Source organism: Carcharodon carcharias, chromosome 4 (genome assembly GCF_017639515.1).
Source record: "Carcharodon carcharias isolate sCarCar2 chromosome 4, sCarCar2.pri, whole genome shotgun sequence".
Lineage (NCBI taxonomy): Eukaryota > Metazoa > Chordata > Chondrichthyes > Lamniformes > Lamnidae > Carcharodon > Carcharodon carcharias.
In genome coordinates this window covers 82,966,335-82,992,287 of record NC_054470.1, presented here as the reverse complement: position 1 = coordinate 82,992,287, position 25,953 = coordinate 82,966,335, and positions in this window count along the sequence as shown.

Below are 25,953 nucleotides of genomic sequence, written 5' to 3'. Positions count from 1 at the left end.
AAGACCGTCGGGGAGGGAGATCGAAGTGGAGGCAGAACAAAAGGGAGGAGAGCGAAGGGGATGGAGATAGAAGGGGAGGGAGAGCGAAGGGGAGGGAGATCAAAGTGAAGGGAGATCAAAGGGGAGGGAGAGTGAAGGCGAGGGAGAGTGATGGGGAGGGACCGCAACAGGTAGAGAGAGCGAAGGGGAGAGAGAGCGAAGTGGTGAGAGAGCGAAGGAGAGAGAGAGAAATGGGGAGAGAGTGCGAAGGGGAAAGACAGCAAAGAGGTGAGAGATCTATGGTGACAGAGAGCGAAGGGTAAAGAGAGTGCCACGGGGATTGAGAGCGACGGGAAGTGGGAGAGAAGGGGTGAGAGAACCAAGGACTGTGAGAGACGCAGGGAGCGAGAATGAAGGGGAGCAAGACCGAGGGGGAGGGAGATCGAAGTGGAGGGAGAACATAAGGGAGGAGAGCGAAGGGGATGGCTACAGAAGGGGAGGGAGAACGAAAGGGAGGGAGATCGAAGGGAAGGGATATCGAAGTGGAGGGAGAGTGAAGGCGAGGGAGAGTGATGGGGAGCGAGAGCAACAGGTAGAGAGTGTGAAGGGGAGAGAGAGCAAAGGGGAGAGAGAGCGAAGGGGAGAGAGAGCGAAGAGGTGAGAGATCGAAGAGGTGAGAGATCGAAGAGGTGAGAGATCGAAGAGGTGAGAGATCGAAGGTGAGAGAGAGCGAAGGGGAGAGAGAGTGAAGGGGTGCGAGAGCGAAGGGCAGAGAGAACGAAGGGGAGAGAGAGCGAAGGGGAGAGAGAGCGAAGGGGACAGACAGCAAAGGGGAGGGACAGCAAAGGGGAGGGACAGCAAAGGGGAGGGACAGCAAAGGGGAGGGACAGCAAAGGGGAGGGACAGCAAAGGGGAGGGACAGCAAAGGGGAGGGACAGCAAAGGGGAGGGACAGCAAAGGGGAGGGACAGCAAAGGGGAGAGAGAGCGAAGGGGAGAGAGAGCGAAGGGGAGAGAGAGGGAAGGGGGGGGAGTGCGAAGAGGAGAATGCGAGCCACGGGGAGCGAGAGCGACGGGGAGAGTGAGCGAAAGGGAGAGAGAGCCATGAAGTGTGAGAGCCACGGGGAGCGAGACCGAAGGGGAGCAAGACCGACGGGTAGGGAGAACGAAGGGCAGGGAGAACAAAAGGGAGGAGAGCGAAGGGGAGAGAAATCGAATGGGAGCGAGAGCGAAGTGGAGCGAGAGCAAAGGGGAGATATAGAGCCACGGGGAGGGAGAGCGATGGCGAGCGAAAGCGACGGGGAGTGGGATCTAAGGGGAGAGAGAACAATGGGTTGTGAGAGCCACGGGGAGCGAGAGCGAAGAGGAGAGAGAGCTACAGGGTGTAAGAGCGAAGGGGAGAGAGAGCGAAGGGGAGAGAGAGTGTAGGGGTGAGAGATCAAAGGGGAGAGACAGCGAAGTGGACAGAGAACGAAGGGAAGAGAGAGCAAAGGGGAGAGAGAGCGAAGGGGAGAGAGAGCGAAGGGGAGAGAGAGCGAAGGGGAGAGAGAGCGAAGGGGAGTGAGAGCGAAGGGGAGTGAGAGCGAAGGGGAGTGAGAGCGAAGGGGTGCGAGAGTGAAGGGGAGGGAGAGCGAAGGTGAGGGTGAGCAAAGGGGAGGGAGAGCGAAGGGGAGGGAGAGCGAAGGGGAGCATGAGCGAAGGGAAGTGAGAACGAAAGGGAGAGAGAGAGCCACGGGGAGTCTGAGCGACGGGGAGAGGGAGCGAAGGGGAGGGAGAGCCATGGGCTGGGAGATCCACGGAGATCGAGAGCCAAGGGGAGCAAGACTGACGGGGAGGGAGAACGAAGGGGAGGGAGAACAAAAGGGAGGAGAGCGAAGGGGAGGGAGAGCAATGGGGAGCATGAGAGAAGGGGAGCATGAGCGTAGGAGAGTGAGAGTGAAGGGAAGAGAGAGAGCCACGGGGAGCGAGAGCGACGGGGAGTGGGAGTGAAGGGGAGAGAGAGCCACGGGTTGTGAGAGCCACGGGGAGCGAGCGCGAAGTGGAGCAAGATCAACGGGGAAGGAGGTCGAAGGGGCGGGAGAACAAAAGGGAGGAGAGTGAAGGGGATGGTGATAGGAGGAGAGGGAGAGCCAAGTGGAGGGAGATCGAAGGGAAGGGAGATCGAAGGGGAGGGAGAGTGAAGGCAAGGAAGAGTGATGCGGAGGGACAGCAACAGGTAGAGAGAGTGAAGGGGAGAGAGAGAGCGAAGGGGTGAGAGAGCAAAGGGGAGAGAGAAGGAAGAGGTGAGAGATCAACGGTGAGAGAGAGCGAAGGGGACAGAGAGCGAAGGGGAGAGAGAGCAAAGGGGTGCGAGAGCGAAGAGGAGAGAGACTGAAAGGCAGAGAGAGAAAAGGGGAGAGAGACTGAAGGGGCGAGAGAGCGAAGGTGAGAGAGAGCAAAGCGGTGCGAAAGTGAAGGGGTGGGAGTGGGAAGGGGAGCATGAGCGAAGGGGAGTGAGAGTGAAGGGGAGTGAGAGTGAAGGGGAGAGAGAGCGAAGGGGAGAGAGAGCGAAGGGGAGAGAGAGCGAAGGGGAGAGAGAGCGAAGGGGAGAGAGAGCGAAGGGGAGAGAGAGCGAAGGGGAGAGAGAGCGAAGGGGAGAGAGGGCAAAAGTGCAGAGTGACCGAAGGACAGAGAGAGCGAAGGACAGAGAGAGCGAAGGGGAGCGAGAGCGAAGGGGAGAGAGAGCGAAGGCGAGAGAGAGCGAAGGCGAGAGAGAGCCAAGGCGAGAGAGAGCCAAGGCGAGAGAGAGCCAAGGCGAGAGAGAGCCAAGGCGAGAGAGAGCCAAGGCGAGAGAGAGCCAAGGCGAGAGAGAGCCAAGGCGAGAGAGAGCCAAGGGGAGAGAGAGCCAAGGGGAGAGAGAGCCAAGGGGAGAGAGAGCCAAGGGGAGAGAGAGCCAAGGCGAGAGAGAGCCAAGGCGAGAGAGAGCCAAGGCGAGAGAGAGCGAAGGGGTGCGAGCGTGAAGGGGAGAGAGAGCGAAGGGGAGGGAGTGCGAAGGGGAGGGAGTGCGAAGGGCAGCATGAGCGAAGGGGAGTGAGAGCGAAGAGGAGAGAGAGAGCCAGGGGAGCGAGAGCGACGGGGAGAGGGAGTGAAAGGGAGAGAGAGCCATGAAGTGTGAGAGCCACGGGGAGCGAGACCGAAGGGGAGCAAGACCGATGCGTGGGGAGAACGAAGGGCAGGGAGAACAAAAGGGAGGAGAGCGAGGGGGAGAGAGATCGAATGGGAGCAAGAGCGAAGTGGAGCGAGAGCGAAGGGGAGATATAGAGACACGGGGAGGGAGAGCGATGGCGAGCGAGAGTGACGGGGAGTGGGAGCTAAGGGGAGAAAGAACAACGGGTTGTGAGAGCCACGGGGAGCGAGAGCGAAGGGGAGAGAGAGCCACGGGTTGTGAGAGCGAAGGGGAGAGAGAGCGAAGGGGAGAGAGAGTGAAGGGGAGAGAGAGCGAAGGGGAGAGAGAGTGAAGGGGAGAGAGATCGAAGGGGAGAGAGATCGAAGGGGAGAGAGATCGAAGGGGAGAGATAGCGAAGGGGAGAGATAGCGAAGGGGAGAGATAGCGAAGGGGAGAGAGAGCGAAGGGGAGAGAGAGCGAAGGGGTGCAAGAGCGAAGGGGAGGGAGAGCGAAGGGAAGGAAGAGCGAAGGGGAGGGAGAGGGAAGGGGAGCATGAGCGGAGAGGAGTGAGAGCGAAAGGGAGAGAGAGAGCCACAGGGAGTGTGAGCGACAGGGAGAGGGAGCGAAGGGGAGAGAGAGCCAAGGGGTGCGAGAGCCATGGAGAGCGAGAGCGAAGGGGATCAAGACTGACGGGGAGGGAGAATGAAGGGGAGGGAGAACAAAAGGGAGGAGAGCGAAGGGGAGGGAGAGCGATGGGGAGCATGAGCGAAGGCGAGCATGAGCGAAGGGGAGTGAGAGTGAAGGGAAGAGAGAGAGCCACGGGGAGCGAGAGCGACGGGGTCTGGGAGCGAAGGGGAGAGAGAGCCACGGGGTGTGAGAGCCACGGGGAGCGACAGCGAAGGGGAGCAAGATCGACGGGGAAGGAGATCGAAGGGGAGGGAGAACAAAAGGGAGGAGAGCGAAGGGGATGGTGATAGGAGGGGAGGGAGATCGAAGGGGACGGAGATGGAAGGGAAGGGACATTGAAGGGGAGGGAGAGTGAAGGCGAGGGAGAGTGATGGGGAGGGAGAGCGACAGGTAGAGAGAGCGAAGGGGAGAGAGAGCAAAGGGGTGAGAGAGCGAAGGGGTGGGAGAGAAACAGGGAGAGTGCGAAGGGAAGAGAGAGCGAAGAGGTGAGAGATCAACGGTGAGAGAGAGCGAAGGGGAGGGGGAGCGAAGGGGAGAGAGAGCCATGGAGTGTGAGAGCCATGGGGAGCGAGAGCTAAGGGGAGCAAGACCGACAGTGCGGGAAAACGAAGGGCAGGGAGAACAAAAGGGAGGAGAGCGAAGGGGAGAGAGATCGAATCGGAGCGAGAGCGAAGGGGAGCGACAGCGAAGTGGAGATATAGAGCCACGGGGAGGGAGAGCGATTGGGATTGAGAGCGACGGGGATTGGGAGCTAAGGGGAGAGAGAACAACGGGGAGCGAGAGCCACGGGGAGCGAGAGCGAAGGGGAGCGAGAGCGATGGGGAGAGAGAGCAAAGGATAGAGAGAGCGAAGGGTAGAGAGAGCGAAGGGTAGAGAGAGCGAAGGGTAGAGAGAGCGAAGGGTAGAGAGAGCGAAGGGTAGAGAGAGCGAAGGGTAGAGAGGGCAAAGGGCAAAGAGAGCAAAGGGCAGAGAGAGCAAAGGGCAGAGAGAGTTAAGGGGAGTGAGAGCGAAGGGGTGCGAGAGCGAAGGAGAGGGAGAGCGAAAGGGAGAGAGACAGCCACGGGGAGTGTGAGTGATGGGGAGAGGGAGCAAAGGGGAGAGACAGCCACGGGCTGTGAGTGCCACGGGAAGCGAGAGCGAAGGGGAGCAAGACCGACGGGGAGGGAGAACGAAGAGGAGGGAGAACAAAAGGGAGGAGAGCGAAGGGGATGTTGAGAGGAGGGGTGGGAGAGCGAAGGGGAGGGAGATTGAAGGGAAGGGAGATCGAAGGGGAGGGAGAGTGAAGCCGAGGGAGAGTGGTGGGGAGGGACAGCAACAGGTAGAGAGAGTGAAGGGGAGAGAGAGCGAAAGGGTGAGAGAGTGAAGGGGAAAGAGAAGGAAGTGGTGAGAGATCAACGGTGAGAGAGAGCGAAGGGGAGAGTGAGCGAAGGGGAGAGAGAGCGAAGGGGAGAGAGAGCGAAGGGGAGAGAGAGCGAAGGGGAGAGAGAGCGAAGGGGAGAGAGAGCGAAGGGGTGCGAGAGCGAAGGGGTGCGAGAGCGAAGGGGAGGGAGAGCGAAGGGCAGAGAGACTGAAAGGCAGAGAGAGCGAAGGGGAGAGAGAGCGAAGGGGCGAGAGAGCGAAGGGCAGAGAAGCAAAGCGGTGCGAGAGTGAAGGGGTGGGAGTGCGAAGGGGAGCATGAGCGAAGGGGAGTGAGAGCGAAGGGGAGAGAGAGCGAAGGGGAGAGAGAGCGAAGGGGAGAGAGAGAGAAGGGGAGAGAGAGTGAAGGGGAGAGAGAGCGAAGGGGAGAAAGTGCGAAGGGGAGAGAGAGAGAAGGGGAGAGAGAGCGAAGGGGAAAGAGAGCAAAGGGGTAGCGAGAGTGAAGGGGAGGGACAGCGAAGGTGCAGAGTAACCGAAGGGCAGAGAGAGTGAAGGGGAGAGAGAGCGAAGGGGAGAAAGTGCGAAGGGGAGAGAGAGAGAAGGGGAGAGAGAGCGAAGGGGAAAGAGAGCAAAGGGGTAGCGAGAGCGAAGGGGAGGGACAGCGAAGGTGCAGAGTGACCGAAGGGCAGAGAGAGTGAAGGGGAGAGAGAGCGAAGGGGAGAGAGAGCGAAGGGGAGAGAGAGCGAAGGGGAGAGAGAGCGAAGGGGAGAGAGAGCGAAGGGGAGAGAGAGCGAAGGGGAGAGAGAGCGAAGGTGGGAGACAGCGAAGGCGAGAGAGAGCGATGGCGAGAGACAGCGAAGGGGAGAGAGAGCGAAGGGGTGCGAGTGCGAAGGGGAGGGATAGCGAAGGGGAGCATGAGCGAAAGGGAGTGATGGTGAAGGGAAGAGAGAGAGCCACGGGGATCGAGAGCGACGGGGAGTGGGAGCGAAGGGGCTAGAGAGCCACAGGGTGTGAGAGCCACGGGGAGCGAGAGCGAAGGAAAACAAGACCGACGGGGAGGGAGATCAAAGGGGAGGCAGAACAAAAGGGAGGAGAGCGAAAGGGATGGAGATAGAAGGGGAGGAAGAGCGAAGGGGAGGGTGATCGAAGTGAAGGGAGATCGAACGGGAGGGAGAGTGAAGGCGAGGGAGATTGAAGGCGAGGGAGAGTGATGGGGAGGGACGCAACAGGTAGAGAGAGCGAAGGCGAGAGAGAGCGAAGTGGTGATAGAGCGAAGGAGAGAAAGAGAAACGGGGAGAGAGTGCAAAGGGGAAAGAGAGCGAAGAGGTGAGAGATCGACGGTGAGAGAAAGCGAAGAGGAGAGAGAGTGCCACGGGGATCGAGAGCGACGGGGAGTGGGAGCGAAGGGGAGAGAGAACCACGGACTGTGAGAGCCACAGGGAATGGGAATGAAGGGGAGGAAGACCGACGGGGAGGGAGATCGAAGTGGAGGGAGAACAAAAGGGAGGAGAGCGAAGCGGATGGCTATAGAAGGGAAGGGAGAGCGAAAGGGAGGGAGATCGAAGGGAAGGGAGATCGAAGTGGAGGGAGAGTGGAGGCGAGGCAGAGTGATGGGGATTGAGAGCAACAGGTAGAGAGAGCGAAGTGGAGAGAGAGCGAAGGGGTGAGAGAGCGAAGGGGAGAGAGAGCGAAGGGGTGAGAGAGCGAAGGGGAGAGAGAGCGAAGGGGAGAGGGAGAAACGGGGAGAGTGCGAAGGCGAGAGAGAGCGAAGGGGAGAGAGAGCGAAAGGGAGAGAGAGCGAAGGGGAGAGAGAGCGAAGGGGAGAGAGAGCGAAGGGGAGAGAGAGCGAAGGGGAGAGAGAGCGAAGGGGAGAGAGAGAGAAGGGGAGAGAGAGCGAAGGGGAGAGAGAGAGAAGGGGAGAGAGAGAGAAGGGGAGAGAAAGCAAAGGGATAGCGAGAGCGAAGGGGAGGGACAGCGAAGGTGCAGAGTGACCGAAGGGCAGAGAGAGCGAAGGGGAGAGAGAGCGAAGGGGAGAGAGAGCGAAGGGGAGAGAGAGCGAAGGGGAGAGAGAGCGAAGGGGAGAGAGAGCGAAGGGGAGAGAGAGCGAAGGGGAGAGAGAGCGCAGGGGAGAGAGAGCGCAGGGGAGAGAGAGCGCAGGGGAGAGAGAGCGCAGGGGAGAGAGAGCGCAGGGGAGAGAGAGCGCAGGGGAGAGAGAGCGCAGGGGAGAGAGAGCGCAGGGGAGAGAGAGCGCAGGGGAGAGAGAGCGCAGGGGAGAGAGAGCGCAGGGGAGAGAGAGCGCAGGGGAGAGAGAGCGCAGGGGAGAGAGAGCGCAGGGGAGAGAGAGCGCAGGGGAGAGAGAGCGCAGGGGAGAGAGAGCGCAGGGGAGAGAGAGCGCAGGGGAGAGAGAGCGCAGGGGAGAGAGAGCGCAGGGGAGAGAGAGCGCAGGGGAGAGAGAGCGCAGGGGAGAGAGAGCGCAGGGGAGAGAGAGCGCAGGGGAGAGAGAGCGCAGGGGAGAGAGAGCGCAGGGGAGAGAGAGCGCAGGGGAGAGAGAGCGCAGGGGAGAGAGAGCGCAGGGGAGAGAGAGCGCAGGGGAGAGAGAGCGCAGGGGAGAGAGAGCGCAGGGGAGAGAGAGCGCAGGGGAGAGAGAGCGCAGGGGAGAGAGAGCGCAGGGGAGAGAGAGCGCAGGGGAGAGAGAGCGCAGGGGAGAGAGAGCGCAGGGGAGAGAGAGCGCAGGGGAGAGAGAGCGCAGGGGAGAGAGAGCGCAGGAGAGAGAGCGCAGGAGAGAGAGAGCGCAGGGGAGAGAGAGCGCAGGGGAGAGAGAGCGCAGGGGAGAGAGAGCGCAGGGGAGAGAGAGCGCAGGGGAGAGAGAGCGCAGGGGAGAGAGAGCGCAGGGGAGAGAGAGCGAAGGGGTGCGAGAGCAAAGGGGTGCGAGAGCAAAGGGGTGAGAGAGTGAAGGGCAGAGACAATGAAGGGCAGAGAGAACAAAGGGCAGAGAGAACAAAGGGGAGAGACAGCGAAGGGGAGAGACAGCGAAGGGGAGAGACAGCGAAGGGGAGAGACAGCGAAGGGGAGAGACAGCGAAGGGGAGAGACAGCGAAGGGGAGAGACAGCGAAGGGGAGGGAGTGCGAAGGGGAGAGAGAGAGCCACGGGGAGCGAGAGCGACGGGGAGGGGGAGCGAAGGGGAGAGGGAGCCATGGAGAGTGAGAGCCACGGGGAGCGAGAGCTAAGGGGAGCAAGACCGACAGGGAGGTAGAACGAAGGGCAGGGAGTACAAAAGGGAGGAGAGCGAAGGGGAGAGAAATCGAATGGGAGTGAGAGCGAAGGGGAGCGAGAGCGAAGTGGAGAGATAGAGCCACGGGGACGGAGAGCATTGGGGAGTGAGAGCGATGGGGTTTGGGAGCTAAGGGGAGAGAGAACAATGGGTTGTGAGAGCCACGGCGAGCGAGAGCGAAGGGGAGAGAGAGCCACGGAGAGCGAGAGCCACGGTGAGCGAGAGCGAAGGGGAGAGAGAGCAAAGGGTAGAGAGAGCAAAGGGGAGAGAGAGCAAAGGGGAGAGAGAGCGAAGGGGAGAGAGAGCGAAGGGGAGAGAGAGCGAAGGGGAGAGAGAGCGAAGGGGAGAGAGAGCGAAGGGGAGAGAGAGCGAAGGGGAGAGAGAGCGAAGGGGAGAGGGAGCGAAGGGGTGCGAGAGCGAAGGGGAGGGAGAGCAAAGGGGAGGGAGAGAGAAGGGGAGTGAGAGCGAAGGGGAGGGAGAGCGAAGGGGAGCATGAGCGAAGGGGAGCGAGAGCGAAAGGGAGAGCGAGAGCCACGGGGAGTGTGAGTGACGGGGAGAGGGAGCGAAGGGGAGAGAGAGCCAAGGGCTGTGAGAGCCACGGGGAGCGAGAGCGAAAGGGAGTAGGACCGACGGGTAGGGAGAACGAAGGGGTGGGAGAACGAAGGGGTGGAGAGCGAAGGGGAGGGAGAGCGATGGGGAGCATGAGCGAAGGGGAGCATGAGCGAAGGGGAGCATGAGCGAAGGGGAGCATGAGCGAAGGGGAGCATGAGCGAAGGGGAGCATGAGCGAAGGGGAGCATGAGCGTAGGGGAGCATGAGCGTAGGGGAGCATGAGCGTAGGGGAGTGAGAGTGAAGGGAAGAGAGAGAGCCACGGGGAGCGAGAGCGACGGGGAGTGGGAGCGAAGGGGAGAGAAGCCACGGGTTGTGAGAGCCACGGGGACCGAGCGCGAAGTGGAGCAAGATCAACAGGGAAGGAGAACAAAGGGGCGGGAGAACAGGAGGGAGGAGAGTGAGGGGGATGGTGATAGGAGGGGAGGGAGAGCGAAGGTGCGGGAGATCGAAGGGAAGGGAAATCGAAGGGGAGGGAGAGTGAAGGTGAGGGAGAGTGATGGGGAGGGACAGCAACAGGTAGAGAGAGCAAAGGGGAGAGAGAGCGAAGGGGTGAGAGAGTGAAGGGGTGAGAGAAGGAAGAGGTGAGAGATCAATGGTGAGAGCGAAGGGGAGAGACAGCGAAGGGGAGAGAGAGCGAAGGGGAGAGAGAGCCAAGGGGTGCGAGAGTGAAGGGGAGGGAGTGCGAAGGGGAGGGAGAGCGAAGGGCAGAGGGACTGAAAGGCAGAGAGAGCGAAGGAGAGAGAGAGCGAAGGGGCGAGAGAGCGAAGGGGAGAGAGAGCGAAGGGGAGAGAGAGCAAAGCGGCGCGAGAGCGAAGGTGTGGGACTGCGAAGGGAAGCATGAGCGAAGGGGAGTGAGAGCGAAGGGGAGAGAGAGCTAAGGGTAGAGAGAGCGAAGGGTAGAGAGAGCGAAGGGTAGAGAGAGCGAAGGGTAGAGAGAGCGAAGGGTAGAGAGAGCGAAGGGTAGAGAGAGCAAAGGGGAGAGAGAGCAAAGGGGAGAGAGAGCAAAGGGGAGAGAGAGTTAAGGGGAGAGAGAGTTAAGGGGAGAGAGAGTTAAGGGGCGAGAGAGCGAAGGGGAGAGAGAGCGAAGGGGAGAGAGAGCGAAGGGGAGGGAGAGCAAAGGGGAGGGAGAGCAAAGGGGAGGGAGAGTGAAGGGGAGGGAGAGCGAAGGGGAGGGAGAGCGAAGGGGAGGGAGAGCGAAGGGGAGGGAGAGCCAAGGGAGAGAGACAGCCACGGGGAGTGTGAGCGATGGGGAGAGGGAGCAAAGGGGAGAGAGAGCCACGGGCTGTGAGAGCCACGGGGAGCGAGAGCGAGGGGAGCAAGACCGACGGCGAGGGAGAACAAAGGGGAGGGAGAACAAAACGGAGGAGAGCGAAGGGGATGGTGATAGGAGGGGAGGGAGAGCAAAGGGGAGGGAGATCGAAGGGAAGGGAGATCGAAGGGGAGGGAGAGTGAAGCCGAGGGAGAGTGATGGGGACGGACAGCAACAGGTAGAGAGAGTGAAGGGGAGAGAGAGCGAAAGGGTGAGAGAGTGAAGGGGAAAGAGAAGGAAGAGGTGAGAGATCAAAGGTGAGAGAGAGCGAAGGGGAGAGTGAGCGAAGGGGAGAGTGAGCGAAGGGGAGAGAGAGCGAAGGGGAGAGAGAGCGAAGGGGAGAGAGAGCGAAGGGGAGAGAGAGCGAAGGGGAGAGAGAGCGAAGCGGTGCGAGAGCGAAGGGGAGGGAGAGTGAAGGGCAGAGAGACTGAAAGGCAGAGAGAGCGAAGGGGAGAGAGAGCGAAGGGGCGAGAGAGTGAAGGGCAGAGAGAGAGAAGGGGAGAGAGAGCGAAGGGGAGAGTGAGCGAAGGGGAGAGTGAGCGAAGGGGAGAGTGAGCGAAGGGGAGAGTGAGCGAAGGGCAGAGAGACTGAAAGGCAGAGAGAGCGAAGAGGAGAGAGAGCGAAGGGGTGAGAGAGTGAAGGGCAGAGAGAGAGAAGGGGAGAGAGAGCGAAGGGGTGAGTGAGCGAAGGGGAGAGTGAGCGAAGGGGAGAGAGCGAAGGGGAGAGAGAGCGAAGGGGTGCGAGAGTGAAGGGGAGGGAGAGCGAAGGGAAGGGAGAGTGAAGGGGAGGGAGAGCAAAGGTGAGGGAGAGCGAAGGGTTGCATGAGCGAAGGGGAGTGAGAGCAAAAGGGAGAGCGACAACCACGGGGTGTGTGAGTGACGGGGAGAGGAGGCGAAGGGGAGACAAATCCACGGGCTGTGAGAGCCACGGGGAGTGAGAGCAAAGGGGAGTAAGACCGACGGGGAGGAAGAACGAAGGGGAGGGAGAGCGATGGGGAGCATGAGCGAAGGGGAGCATGAGCGAAGGGGAGCATGAGCGAAGGGGAGCATGAGCGAAGGGGAGCATGAGCGAAGGGGAGCATGAGCATAGGGGAGTGAGAGTGAAGGGAAGAGAGAGAGCCACGGGGAGCGAGAGCGACGGGGAGTGGGAGCGAAGGGGAGAAAGAGCCACGGGTTGTGAGGGCCACGGGGAGCGAGCGCGAAGTGGAGCAAGATCGACAGGGAAGGAGATCGAAGGGGCGGGAGAACAAGAGGGAGGAGAGTGAAGGGGTTGGTGATAGGAGGGGAGGGAGATCGAAGGGAAGGGAGATCGAAGGGAAGGGAGATCGAAGGGGAGGGAGAGTGAAGGCGAGGGAGAGTGAAGACGAGGGAGAGTGAAGACGAGGGAGAGTGATGGGGAGGGACAGCAACAGGTCGAGAGAGCAAAGGGGAGAGAGAGCGAAGGGGTGAGAGAGTCAAGGGGAGAGAGAAGGAAGAGGTGAGAGATCAATGGTGAGAGAGCGAAGGGCAGAGAGAGCCAAGGGGTGAGAGAGCGAAGGGGAGGGAGAACGAAGGGCAGAGAGACTGAAAGGCAGAGATAGTGAAGGGGAGAGAGAGCGAAGGGGCGAGAGAGCGAAGGGGAGAGAGAGCAAAGCGGTGCGAGAGCGAAGGGGTGCGAGTGCGAAGGGGAGCATGAGCGAAGGGGAGTGAGAGCGAAGGGGAGTGAGAGCGAAGGGGAGAGAGAGCGAAGGGGAGAGAGGGCGAAGGGGAGAGAGAGCGAAGGGGAGAGAGAGCAAAGGGGAGAGAGAGCAAAGGGGAGAGTTAGCGAAGGCGAGAGACAGCGAAGGGGAGAGAGAACGAAGGGGTGCGAGCGCGAAGGGGAGGGACAGCGAAGGGGAGCATGATCGAAAGGGCGTGAGAGTGAAGGGAAGAGAGAGAGCCACGGGGAGTGAGAGCGACGGGGAGAGGGAGCGAAGGGGCGAGAGAGCCACAGGGTGTGAGAGCCACGGGGAGCAAGAGCGAAGGAGAGCAAGACCGACGGGGAGGGAGATCGAAGGGGAGGCAGAACAAAAGGAAGGAGAGCGAAGGGGATGGAGATAGAAGGGGAGGGAGAGCGAAGGTGAGGGAGATCGAAGGGAAGGGAGATCGAAGGGGAGGGAGAGTGAAGGCGAGGTAGAGTGATGGGGAGGGACCGCAACAGGTAGAGAGCGCGAAGGGGAGAGAGAGCGAAGGGGAAAGAGAGCGAAGAGGTGAGAGATCGACGGTGAGAGAAAGCGAAGGGGAGAGAGAGTGCCATGGGGATCGAGAGCGACGGGGAGTGGGAGCGAAGGGGAGAGAGAACCACGGACTGTGAGAGCCACAGGGAGCGAGAATGAAGGGGAGCAAGACCGACGGGGAGGGAGATCGAAGTGGAGGGAGAACAAAAGGGAGGAGAGCAAAGGGGATGGCTATAGAAGGGGAGGGAGAGCAAAAGGGAGGGAGATCAAAGGGAAGGGAGATCGAAGTGGAGGGAGAGTGAAGGCGAGGGAGAGTGATGGGGATTGACAGCAACAGGTAGATAGAGCAAAGTGGAGAGAGAGCAAAGGGGTGAGAGTGTGAAGGGGAGAGAGAGTGAAGAGGTGAGAGATCGACGGTGAGAGAGAGCGAAGGGGAGAAAGAGTGAAGGGGTGCGAGAGCAAAGGGGTGCGAGAGCGTAGGGCAGAGAAACAGAAGGGCAGTGAGAACAAAGGGGAGAGAGAGCGAAGGGGAGAGAGAGCGAAGGGGAGAGACAGCGAAAGGGAGAGACAGCGAAAGGGAGAGACAGCGAAAGGGAGAGACAGCGAAGGGGAGGGAGTGCGAAGGGGAGAGAAAGAGCCATGGGGAGTGAGAGCGACAGGGAGGGGGAGCGAAGGGGAGAGGGAACCATGGAGAGTGAGAGCCACGGGGAGCGAGATCTAAGGGGAGCAAGTCCAACAGGGAGGGAGAACGAAGGGCAGGGAGAACAAAAGGGAGGAGAGCGAAGGGGAGACAGATCGAATGGGAGTGAGAGTGAAGGGGAGTGAGAGCAAAGGGGAGAGATAGAGCCACGGGGAGGGAGAGCGATGGGGAGCGAGAGCGACGGGGAGAGAGAGCGAAGGGGAGAGAGAGCGAAGGGTAGAGAGAGCGAAGGGTAGAGAGAGCGAAGGGGAGAGAGAGCGAAGGGGAGAGAGAGCGAAGGGGAGAGAGAGCGAAGGGGAGAGAGAGCGAAGGGCAGAGAGAGCGAAGGGGAGAGAGAGCGAAGGGGAGAGAGAGCGAAGGGGTGCGAGAGCGAAGGGGAGGGAGAGCAAAGGGGAGGGAGAGCGAAGGGGAGGGAGAGCGAAGGGGAGGGAGAGCGAAGGGGAGGGTGAGTGAAGGGGAGCAGGAGCGAAGGGGAGTGAGAGTGAAAGGGAGAGCGAGAGCCACCGGGAGTGTGCGTGACGGGGAGAGGGAGCGAAGGGGGGAGAGAGCCATGGGCTGTGAGAGCCACGGGGAGCGAGAGCGAAGGGGCGTAAGACCGATAGGGAGGGAGAAGGAAGGGGAGGGAGAACGAAGGGGAGGGAGAACGAAAGGGTGGAGAGCGAAGGGGAGGGAGAGCGATGGGGAGCATGAGCGAAGGGGACTGAGAGTGAAGGGAAGAGAAAGAGCCACGGGGAGCAAGAGTGACGGGGAGTGGGAGCTAAGGGGAGAGAGAGCCACGGGTTGTGAGAGCCACGGAGAGCGAGCGCGAAGTGGAGCAAGATCGACGGGGAAGGAGATCGAAGGGGCGGCAGAACAAGAGGGAGGAGAGTGAAGGGGATGGTGATAGGAGGGGTGGGAGAGCGAAGGGGTGGGAGATCGAAGGGAAGGGACATCGAGGGGGAGGGAGAGTGAAGGCGAGGGTGGTGATGGGGAGGGACAGCAACAGGCAGAGAGAGCAAAGGGGAGAGAGAGCGAAGGGGTGAGAGAGTGAAGGGGTGAGAGAGTGAAGGGGAGAGAGAAGGAAGAGGTGAGAGATCAACGGTGAGAGAGTGAAGGGGAGAGAGAGCGAAGGGGAGAGAGAGCGAAGGGGTGCGAGAGAGAAGGGGAGAGAGAGCAAAGCGGTGCGAGAGCGAAGGGGAGAGAGAGCGAAGGGTAGAGAGAGTGAAGGGGAGAGAGAGCGAAGGGGAGAGAGAGCGAAGGGGTGCGAGAGAGAAGGGGAGAGAGAGCAAAGCGGTGCGAGAGCGAAGGGGAGAGAGAGCGAAGGGTAGAGAGAGCGAAGGGGAAAGAGAGCGAAGGGGAAAGAGAGCGAAGGGGAGGGACAGCGAAGGTGCAGAGTGACCAATGGGCAGAGAGAGCGAAGGGGAGCGAGAGCGAAGGGGAGCGAGAGCGAAGGGGAGCGAGAGCGAAGGGGAGCGAGAGCGAAGGGGAGCGAGAGCGAAGGGGAGCGAGAGCGAAGGGGAGAGAGAGCGAAGGGGAGAGAGAGCGAAGGGGAGAGAGAGCGAAGGGGAGAGAGAGCGAAGGGGAGAGAGAGCGAAGGGGAGAGAGAGCGAAGGCGAGAGAGAGCGAAGGCGAGAGACAGCGAAGGCGAGAGACAGCGAAGGCGAGAGACAGCGAAGGCGAGAGACAGCGAAGAGGAGAGAGAACGAAGGGGTGCGAGCGCGAAGGGGAGGGATAGCGAAGGGGAGCATGATCGAAAGGGCGTGAGAGTGAAGGGAAGAGAGAGAGCCACGGGGAGCGAGAGCGACGGGGAGAGGAAGCAAATGGGCGAGAGAGCCACAGGGTGTGAGAGCCACGGGGAGCGAGAGCGAAGGAGACCAAGACCGACCGGGAGGGAGATCGAAGGGGAGGCAGAACAAAAGGGAGGAGAGCAAAGGGGATGGAGATAGAAGGGGAGGGAGAGCGAAGGGGAGGGAGATCGAAGGGAAGGGAGATCGAAGGGGAGGGACAGTGAAGGCGAGGGAGAGTGATGGGGAGGGACCGCAACAGGTAGAGATAGCGAAGTGGAGAGAGAGCGAAGTGGTGAGAGAGCGAAGGAGAGAGAGAGAAACGGGGAGAGAGTGCGAAGCGGAAAGACAGCGAAGAGGTGTGAGATCAACGGTGAGAGAGAGCGAAGGGGAGAGAGAGTGAAGGGGAGAGAGAGCGAAGGGGAGAGAGAGTGAAGGGGAGCGAGAGCAAAGGGGAGAGAGAGAGGAGGTGAGAGAGAGAGAAGGGGAGAGAGCGAAGGGGAGAGAGAGGAAAGGGGATAGAGAGCGAAGGTTTAGCGAGAGCGAAGGGGAGGGAAAGCGAAGGTGCAGAGAGACCGAAGGGCAGAGAGAGCAAAGGGTAGCGACAGCGAAGGGGAGAGAGAGCGAAGTGGAGAGAGAGCAAAGGGGAGAGAGAGTGAAGGGGAGAGAGAGTGAAGGGGAGAGAGAGTGAAGGGGAGAGAGAGTGAAGGGGAGAGAGAGCGAAGCGGTGCGAGAGCGAAGGGGTGGGAGTGCGAATGGGAGCATGAGAGAAGGGGAGAGAGAGCGAAGGGGAGAGAGAGCGAAGGGGGGGGCGAGAGCAAAGGGGAGCGAGAGAGAAGGGGAGAGAGAGCGAAGTGGAAAGAGAGCGAAGGGGTAGCGAGAGCGAAGGGGAGGGAGAGCGAAGGTGCAGAGAGACCGAAGGGCAGAGAGAGCAAAGGGGAGCGAGAGCGATGGGGAGAGAGACCGAAGGGGTTTTAGTTTGACAGACAATATGATTGGAGCAAGCTTGGAGGGCCAAAGGGCATATTCCTATGCTGTACTTTTCTTTGTTCTTTGTTCTCTTTGTTCTGGAGATCAAGATGTAGAATCAGTTTGAGTACAGATGCGCAATAGTAAAGGTAAGAAGTCTCTTGTGGGAGTTGTTATGGTGCCCTAACCCCACTGTAGGATGGGGTATCCAGGATGGGGTTTTGTGACAAATGTACAATGATAATCATGGGTGATTTTAATCCACATATATATTGGACAAATCAGATTGGCAAAGGTAGCCTGGACGATGAATTCATAAGGTGTTCTTAGGACAGTTTCTTAGAGCAGCATGTTTTAGCACCAACCAGAGAGAAGGCTATACTAGATCTGGTCATGTGCATTGTGACATAATTAATTAATGACCTCGCAGTGAAGAAGGCGCCCCTAGGTAACTTTTAAAAACATATTCGTTCAAAGGATGTGGGCATCGCTGGCTAGGCCAGCATTTATTGGCCATCCCTTGTTCAGAGGGAATTTAAGAGTCAACCACATTGCTCTGGATCTGGAGTCACATGTAGACCAGACCAGTTAAGGATGGCAGATTTCCCTCCCTAAAGGACATTAGTGAACCGGGTGGGTTTTTATGACAATCAGCAATGGTTTCATGGTTGTCATTAGACTTTTAATTCCAGGTTATATGATCGAATTTCACATTCAGTTTGAGGGAGAGAAGAGTGAATCTAGGACTAAGACTAAGATTAAACTTAAGCACTATTATTTTGAGCAATTTTGAGGGCTTGAAGGCAGAGCTGGCTAAAGTAAACTGGAAAATTAGGTTAAGGGATAGTTCAGTAGAGATGCAGTGGCAGACACTTGAGGAGGTATTTCAGAATACTCAGAAAGGATACATCCCACTGAGAAAGAAATGCTCTAAGGGAAGGACACATTATCCGTGGTTAACTAAGGGAGTTAAAGATAGTATCAAATTGAAAGAAAAAACATATAATTCCGCAAAGATGACAGCAGGTCAGAAGATTGGGCAGAATGTAAAGAACAACAAAAAAATGACTAAAAGGTTAATAAGGAGGGAGAAATTAGAGTACGAGAGAAAGCTGGCTAGAAGTATAAAAATGGACAGTCAGAGCTTCTATAAGTATTTAAATAGGAAAAGAGTAAATGAAATGAGTGTTGGTCCTCTAGACAATGAGTCTGGGGGATTAATAATGGAAAATAAGGAAATGGTGGGTGAATTGAACTGATATTTTCTGTCTATCTTCACTGTAGAGGGTACAAATAACACACCAGAAATAATTGTGAATCAGGAGGTGAAAGGGAGGGAGGAATTTAAAACAATTACAATCACCAGGAAAAGGGTACTGAAAGAAATATTAGAACTAAAAGTTGACAAGTCCCCAGGTCCTGAAGGACTTCATCCTAGGGTCTCAAAAGAAGTGGCTGCTGAGATAGTAGGTGCCTTGGTTTTAATTTTCCAAACTTCACTAGATTCTGGAAAGGTCCCATCAGATTGGAAAATAGCAAACGTGACTCCTCTATTCAAGAAAGGAGGGTGATAAAAATCAGGAAACTACTGGCCAGTTAGCTTATCACCTGTATTAGGGAAAATGCTGGAATCTATTATTAAGGAGGTTATAGAGGGGCAGTTAAAAACCTTAATGTAATTGTGCAGAGTCAACCTGGTCTTATGAAAGGGAAATCATGTTTGACTAACTTATTGCAGTTCCATGAGGAAGCAAATGTTCATACCTTTGAATGAACTGTACCTAGATTTCCAGAAGGCATTTGACAAGGTGCCAAATCAATGGTTACAACTCAACTAAGAGATCATGGCATTGAGGGTAACAGATTAGCATGGATGGAAGATTGGTTAGCTCACAGAAAACAGGGAATAGGCTTAAATGGGTGATGTTTGGGTTGGCAGGATGTGATGAGTAGAGTGCCACAGGAATCTGTGCTGGGACCTTAGCTATTTATGATATATATATCAATAACAAGGGAACAAATATATGGTTGCTAAATTTGCTGATGAAACAAAGGTAGATCTTCTAAGTTGAGAAGAGGACATAAGGAGCTACAAAGGGATAGGTTCAGTGAGTAGGCAAAATTTTGCAAATGGAGTACATTGTGGGAAAATGTGAAATTATTCACTTTGGATTGAAAAGCAGCATATTATTTAAATAAGATAATTTGAGGAACTCTGAGGTATAGCGGGACTCGGGTGTACTGGCACATGTATCACAAAAGATTGGTATGCTGATACGGCAAGTAATTAGGAAGACAAATGGAATGCTCTTGTTTATTGTGAAGGCAATGGAATATAGAAGTAGGATCGTTTTGCTACGGTTGTCTAGGGTATTGGGGAGACCACATCTGAAGTACTATTGCAGTTTTGGTCTCCTTACTTAAGAAAGGATATAAATGCTTCAGAGGCAGTTCAGAGAAGGTTCACTTGATATCTTAGATGGGCGGGTAATCTTATGAGGAAAGATTGGATGGCCTAGGAGTTTAGAAGAATGAGAGGCGATCTTATTGAAACATGTAAGATTCTAAGGGGACTTGACAGGTTGGATGCTGAAAGGATGTTTCCCCTTGTGGGAGAGACTAGAACCAGGGGACACAGTTTAAAAATAAGGCATTGCCCATTTAAGATGGATATGAGGAGAACTTTTTCTCTCAGAGGGTTGTGGGTCTTTGGAGCCTTTTTTCCCAGGGATCGTTGGAGGCAGGGTCATTGAATATGTTTAAGGTAGAGGTAGATAAATTCTTGACTAGCAAGGGAGTCAAAGGATATTGTTTGGGGGGAGTGGGGGTGCGTGAGGGGTTGGCAGATCAGAATGTGGAGTTAGGCCATGATCTTATTAAATGCCAGGGCAGCCTCAAAGGGGCCAAACTGCCTTCTCCTGCTCCTAATTCATAGGTTAGGGCATGAGTGAACCAGATAGGTTTTTACAACAATCGATTTCATGGTCACCATTTTTGCAACTAGTTTTCAATTGCGAATTTTATTGATCGTGTTCCAATTCCTCAAACTACCATGGTGGGGTTTGAATTTATGCCCCCAGAGCATCAGTCTGGACCTCTAGATTACTAGTCCAGTGCAAACTGTGCCAACATCTCCCCTATTCCATTGGATACAAGCACCAATCTGGGACAGATTGTATTGAATAATGCCAGAACTAGTCAGGGTTTAATTGAATGCTGTCAGATTGGGCAGGCATCTCTCCTATCCATCTGTAAAATGTGGCGTCCTGCCATTGGTTCAGAAACCCGCTATCATGTTGCCAGTTGGCCATATTACGGCAGGAGCGGGTCACAATGTCGGAAGCCTGCCCGTGCTTCAGATTAATTATTATTTTATTGAGCCAATTAAAAATACGTGGCCCATTTAAATTTACATTCTGTGCATGTGCTAAACAGCACATGTAAATCTGAGCAGGTAATTAAGGGCAGCACAGGGTCTTTGAATAGCTGCAGCATGATTGTTTGATGGAGGCAAGGTAGTAGCAGCAGTTGAGACTGCGGCACAATTTAGGATAGTGAAGCTTATCTTTCTGAGCATCTTATCAGAGACCTGCCATTAAGTTTTTTTTTAATTCATTCATGGGATGTGGGCAGCGCTGGCTGGGCCAGCATTTATTTCCCATTCATAGATGCCCTTGAGAAGGTGGTGGTGAGCTGCCTTCTTGAACTGTTGGCCATGTGGTGTAGGTATGCGCACAGTGCTGTTAGGAAGGGAATTCTAGGATTTTGACACAGCGACAGTGAAGGAACAGCGATATATTTCCAAGTCAGGATGGTGAGTGACTTGGAGCGGAACTTCCAGCTGGTGGTCTGGTGCTGCCCTTGTCCTTCTGGATGGTCGTGGTCATGGGTTTGGAAGGTGCTGTCTAAGGAGGCTTGGTGAATTCCTGCAATGTATCTTGTAGATGGTGCACATTGCTGCTACTGTGCGTCAGTGGTGGAGGGAGTGAACGTTTGTGGACGTGGTGCCAATCAAGTCGACTTTGTCCTGGACAGTTCAAGCTTCTTCAGTGTTGCAGGAGCTGCACTCATCCAGGCAAGTGGGGAGCATTCCATCACACTCCTGACTTGTGCCTTTTAGATGGTGGACAGGCTTTGGGGTGTCAGAAGGCGGGTTACTCGTCACATGATTCCTAGTCTCTGCTCTTGTAGCCACAGTATTTATATGGCTAGTCCAGTTCACTTTCTGGTCAATGGTAACCCCGAAAATGTTGATAGTGGAGGATTCAATAATGGTAATGTCATTGAACATCAAGGGGGGGATGGTTGGATTCTCTCTTATTGGAAATGGTCATTGCCTGACACTTGTGTGGCGCGAATGTTACTTGCCACTTGTCAGCCCAAGCCTGGATATTGTCTAGGTCTTGCTGCATTTGGACATGGACTGCTTCAGTATCTGAGGAGTCGCGAATGGTGCTGAACATTGTGCAATCATTAGTGAACATCCCCACTTCTGACCTTATGATGGAAGGAAGGTCATTGATGAAGCAGCTAAAGATGGTTGGGCCTAGGACACTACCCTGAGGAACTCCTGCAGTGATGTCCTGGAGCTGAGATGACTGACCTCCAACAACCACAACCATCTTCCTTTGTGCTAGGTATGACTCCAACCAACGGAGAGTTTTCCTCCTGATTCCCATTGGCTCCAGCTTTGCTGGGGCTCCTTGATGCCACACTCGGTCAAATGCTATCTTGATGTCAAGGGCAGTCACTTTCACCTCACCTTGGGAGTTCAGCTCTTTTGTCCATATTTGAACCAAGGCTGTAATGAGGTCAGGAGCTGAGTGGCCTTGGCCGAACCCAAACTGGGCGTCAGTGAGAAGGTTATTGCTAAGCAAGTGCCGACTGATAACACAGTTGATGACCCCTTTCATTACTTTATTGATTACCAAGAGTAGACTGATGGGGCGGTAATTGGCCTGGTTGGATTTGTCCTGCTTTTTGTGTACAGGACATACCTGGGTAGATGCCAGTGTTGTAACTGTACTGGAACAGCTTAGTTAGGGCCGTGGAAAGTTCTGGAGTACAAGTCTTCAGTACTATTGCCGGAATGTTTTCAGGGCCCATAGCCTTTGCAGCATCCAGTGCCTTCAGCCATTTCTTGATATCACGTTGAGTGAATCGAATTGCCTGACAACCGACATCTGTGATGCTGGGGGCCTCTGGAGGAGGCCGAGATGGATATCCACTTGGCACTTCTGGCTGAAGATTGTTACGAATGCTTCAGCCTTATCTCTTGCTGTGCTGGGCTCCTCCATCATTGAGGATGGGGATACTTGTGGAGCCACCTCCTCCAGTGAGTTGTTTAATTGTCCACCACCATTCATGACTGGATGTGGCAGGGCTGCAGGGCTTGGTTGGTTGTGGGATCGCTTAAACTCATCTACCACTTTCTGCTTATGCTCTTTGGCATGCAAGTAGTCCTGTTTTATAGCTTCACCAAGGTTGACACCTCATTTTTAGGTATGCCTGGTGCTGCTCCTGGCATGCCCTCCAGCACTTTTCAGTGAACCACGGTTGATTCCCTGGCTTGATGGTGATGGTAGAGTGGGGGATATGCCGGGCCACGAGGTTACAGATTGTGTTTGAGTACAATTCTGCTGCTGCTGATGGCCCACAGCGCTTCATGAATACCCAGTCTTGAGTTGCTAGATCTAGTTGAAATCTATCCCATTTAGCATGGTGGTAGTGTCACACACTATGGAGGGTATTCTCAATGTGAAGGTGGGACTTTGTCTTCACAATGACTGTGCAGTGGTCACCCCTACTGAGACTGTCGTGAACGGATGCATCTGTGGCAGGTAGGTTGGTGAGGATGAGATCAAATATGTTTTTCCCTTGTTGGTTCCCTCACCAACTGCCACAGACCCAGTCTAGCAGCTATGTCATTTAGGCTCGGCCAGCTTGGTCAGCTGTGGTGCTACCGAGCCACTCTTGGTGATGAACATTGAAGTTCCCCCACCCAGGGAACATTCTGCACTCCTGCCACCTGTTCAACATGGAGGAGCACTGATTCATCAGCTGAGGGAGGGTGGTACATGGTAATCAGCAGGTGGTTTCCTTGCCCATGTTTGACCTGATGCCATGACACTTCATGGGTCTGGAGTCGATGTTGAGAACTCCCAGGGCCACTCCCTCCCGACTCTATACATCTGTGCCATCATTTCTGCTGGGTTTGTCCTGCTGGTGGGGCAGGACATACCCACGGATGGTGTTGGTGGTGTCTGGGACAGTATCTGTAAGATATGATTCCGGAAGGATGATTATGTCAGGCTGTTGCTTGACTAGTCTGTGAGACAGCTCTCCCAATTCTGGCACAAGTCCCCAGATGTTAGTAAGGAGGCTTTTTCATGGTCGACAGGGCTGCAATTGCCGTTGTTGTTTCCGATGCCTAGGTTGATGCCGTGTTCTCCATCCGGTTTCATTCCTTTTTTGTGTCTTTGTAGCGGTTTGTTACAACAGAGTGGCTTGCTCAGCCATTTCAGAGGGCATTTAAAAGTCAGCCACATTGTGGGTCAGAAGTCATTTTTAGGCCACACCATGTAAGGACGACAGGGTTTCCTTCCCTAAAGGACAATAGTGAACCAGATGGGTTTTTATAACATTCGACAATGATTTCATAGTCATTATCAGACTTTTAATTCAAGATTTTTATTGACTTCAAATTCCACCATCTGCCATGGTGGTTTCAAACCTGGGTTCCCAGAGTCTCTGGATTACTAGTCTAGCGACAATCCCATCGTGAGGGGATTAGAAGGGAAGGACTCCTCGTGTGGCCTGCAGCCACAGGTAAACTTTGTGCCCTGTACACCTAGGTCTAGATCTTGATTATATATCACTCACACTCCTTGGGGAATTACACCATAATCCTATCCAAAAAACAACCATTCACCATTACGTTTGCTTCCTGTCACTCAGCTACAGCTTATTTTATTCCATGAGTTCTAACTTTGCTCACAATTCTGTTATGCGGCAAAAACAGAATTACCTGGGAAAACTCAGCAGGTCTTGCAGCATCAGCAGAGAAGAGAAGAGTTGACGTTTCGAGTCCTCATGACCCTTCAACAGAACTGAGAACTTTTGAGTTTTGGTGATGGGTCATGAGGACTCGAAACGTCAACTCTTTTCTTCACCGCCGATGCTGCCAGACCTGCTGAGTTTTTCCAGGTAATTCTGTTTTTGTTTTGGATTTCCAGCATCCGCAGTTTTTTTGTTTTTGTCTCTGTTATGCGGCACTTTATCAAATGCCTTTTGGAAGTCCATGAATACCACATCACCACAGCATTACTCCCGTCAACCATCTCTGTTACCTCATCAAAAAATTCATGCAAGTTAGTTAAACACATTTTGGCATTAACAAATCCATGCTAGCTTTTTTTAATTGCATTTGCCCAAGTGACTATGATTTTGTCCTGAATTATTGTTTCTTGAATTTTCCCCACTTAAACTGACTGGCCTGGGCTTATCTTTACACCTTTTCTTTGAACAAGAGTGTAACACTCACAATTCTCTAGTCCTCTGGCACCACCCCTGAATTGAAGGAATTTTGGACACTGCATTCACAATTTCCATTCTCAGTTCCCTCAGTAGCTTTGGATGCATCTCATCCAGTCCTGGTGTCTTATCAACTGTAAGTACAGGCAGCCTATCCAATACCACTTCCTTATCAGTTTTAAACCCTTCCGTGAACTACCTCTTGTTTTACTATAGTCTTCTTCCTTGTTAAAAGCAAAGTTTTCAATCAGTACTTCAACCTCACTGATCAGCCCCGCCCCTCCTCTTATTACTTTTTTACTATTTATATGCCTATAGATGACATTTGGATTCCCTTTTAAGTTAGCTGCCAGTCTCTCCTTATGCTTTCTCTTTGTTTCTCTTATTTGTTTTTTTAATTCCCCTCTGGACTTTCTACATTCAGCATGGTTTTCAATTGTGTTACCCAGCTTACGTCTGTCATAAGCATATTTTTCTTCTTTACCTTAATTTCTGTCTCTTGTCCTCTAGGGAGCACTATCTTTCCCTTTTGGGAATATACTTTGACTTTACTCAAACTATCTTTTCTTTAAAGACAACCCCATGTTCATTGATAGTTTTGCCTGTTCCTCTTTGAGTTCAATTTATCCAGGCCAGATTCATTCTTACCCAATTGAAGTTGGCTTTCTTTCTGTTAATTATTCTTATTCTGGATTGCTACTTGTTCTTTTCATAGCTAATCTTAATCTTATGATAAAATGGTCACTATCCCCTTAATGTTCCCCTACTGATACTTGATCGACTTGGCCCACCTCATTCCTGAGAACCAGATCTAACAGTGTCTCGTTTCTTGTTGGACTGGACACATATTGCTGTAGAAAATCCTCCTGAACACTATCTAGGAACTCTTTCCTCTCTCTGTCTTCTACACTACTACTATCCCGGTCTATATTAGGATAATAAAAGTACCCAATTATAAATGCTCTATAATTCTTGCACTTCTTTGTAATTTCCTTGTGAATTTGTTCCTCTGCATTTTGCCCATTAGTTAGTGGCACCGAGCAGTGTGATTACACCTTTTTATTCCTTAGCTCTCAAAGAATAGATTCTATCCTTGACCCCTCTTGGACGTCCGCTCCAACAGTGTAATAATGTTCTCCTTAAGCAATTCGACAACTTCTTCTCATTTCCTTACTTTCCTATTTTTCTTGAACAACTTGTATCCAGGAATATTTAATACCCAGTTCTGCCTTCCTTTAAGCCAGGTCTCTGTTATCACCACATCATATTTCCATGTGGCAGTCTGTGCCTGTGATTCACCAATCTTATTTACCACACTCCACACATTTGCATACATGCACTGTAACCCTAAATTAGGCATTATTACTTTCCCTCTATGTTGAACCCAGTTGATACCTTGTGATTTCCTACTCTATTACTATCTGTCCTCCAATATTCTTTGTATCTTGGTATCCCTCTCCTAGCACCCACACCCCTGCTATGTTAATTTAAACTCTCCCCAATACCACTTGCAAATCGTCCCTCCAAGGAAGTTGGTGCTGGGGTCATTTAGATGCAACCTGTCCAGTCTGTAAAGGTCCCATCTCCCCCAGAGCTGGCCGTAATGTCTCAGGAGCCTAAAGCTTTCCCTCCTGCACCATATTTCTAGTTACACATTCATTCTACAGTTTATCCTCCTAGTTTTATCCTCACGTGCATGTGGTTTTGGAATTAATCCGGAGATCATTACTTTTGAGGCCCTACTTGTAAATTTCCTACCTAGCTCCCTAAATTCTGACTGCAGGACCACATTCCTCTTTCTACCTATGTTGTTGGTACCAATATGAGCCATGACTGCTGGCAGTCCACCCTCCCCCATCAGGGTGCTCCGCAGGCATTCAGTGATATCCTTGAACCTGGCACTAGGGAGGCAACATACCATCCTAGATTCAATCTGCAGCTGCGGGAATACTTGCCTATTCCCCTAACTATTGAACCTCCTATCATTATTGCTCTTCCAAGTTTTCTTTGTGCTCCCTGTGCAGCTGAACCAGCCATGGTACCATGAACTTGGCTCTGGCTGCACTCCCCAGTTGAGCCATCACTTCCATCAGTATTCGGAATCTATTGGTGTAAGAAATGACAAGCTGGGCACACCCCTCGTCCCACCAGTTCTGTCGTAAGGTTGTATGTTGTCTCATGGAGAGGTCTAGAGGCTTGTATGTTTGAACAAAACTATCTATTAACAACACATAACTATAGACATACATTCAGGATGCAGTCCTGACTAGACGCTATCTCCATGCCGACTTCTAGCTGCTTCACTCCTACACTCTAATACTCCCACATCATAATGTGGGCAGTGCTGTTTCCCCAGTCCCACGTTAACCCCTACAGTCCCAATTACCCTAATACTAGAGGGAGGTGATGGCATAGTGGTATTGTCGCTGGACTAAT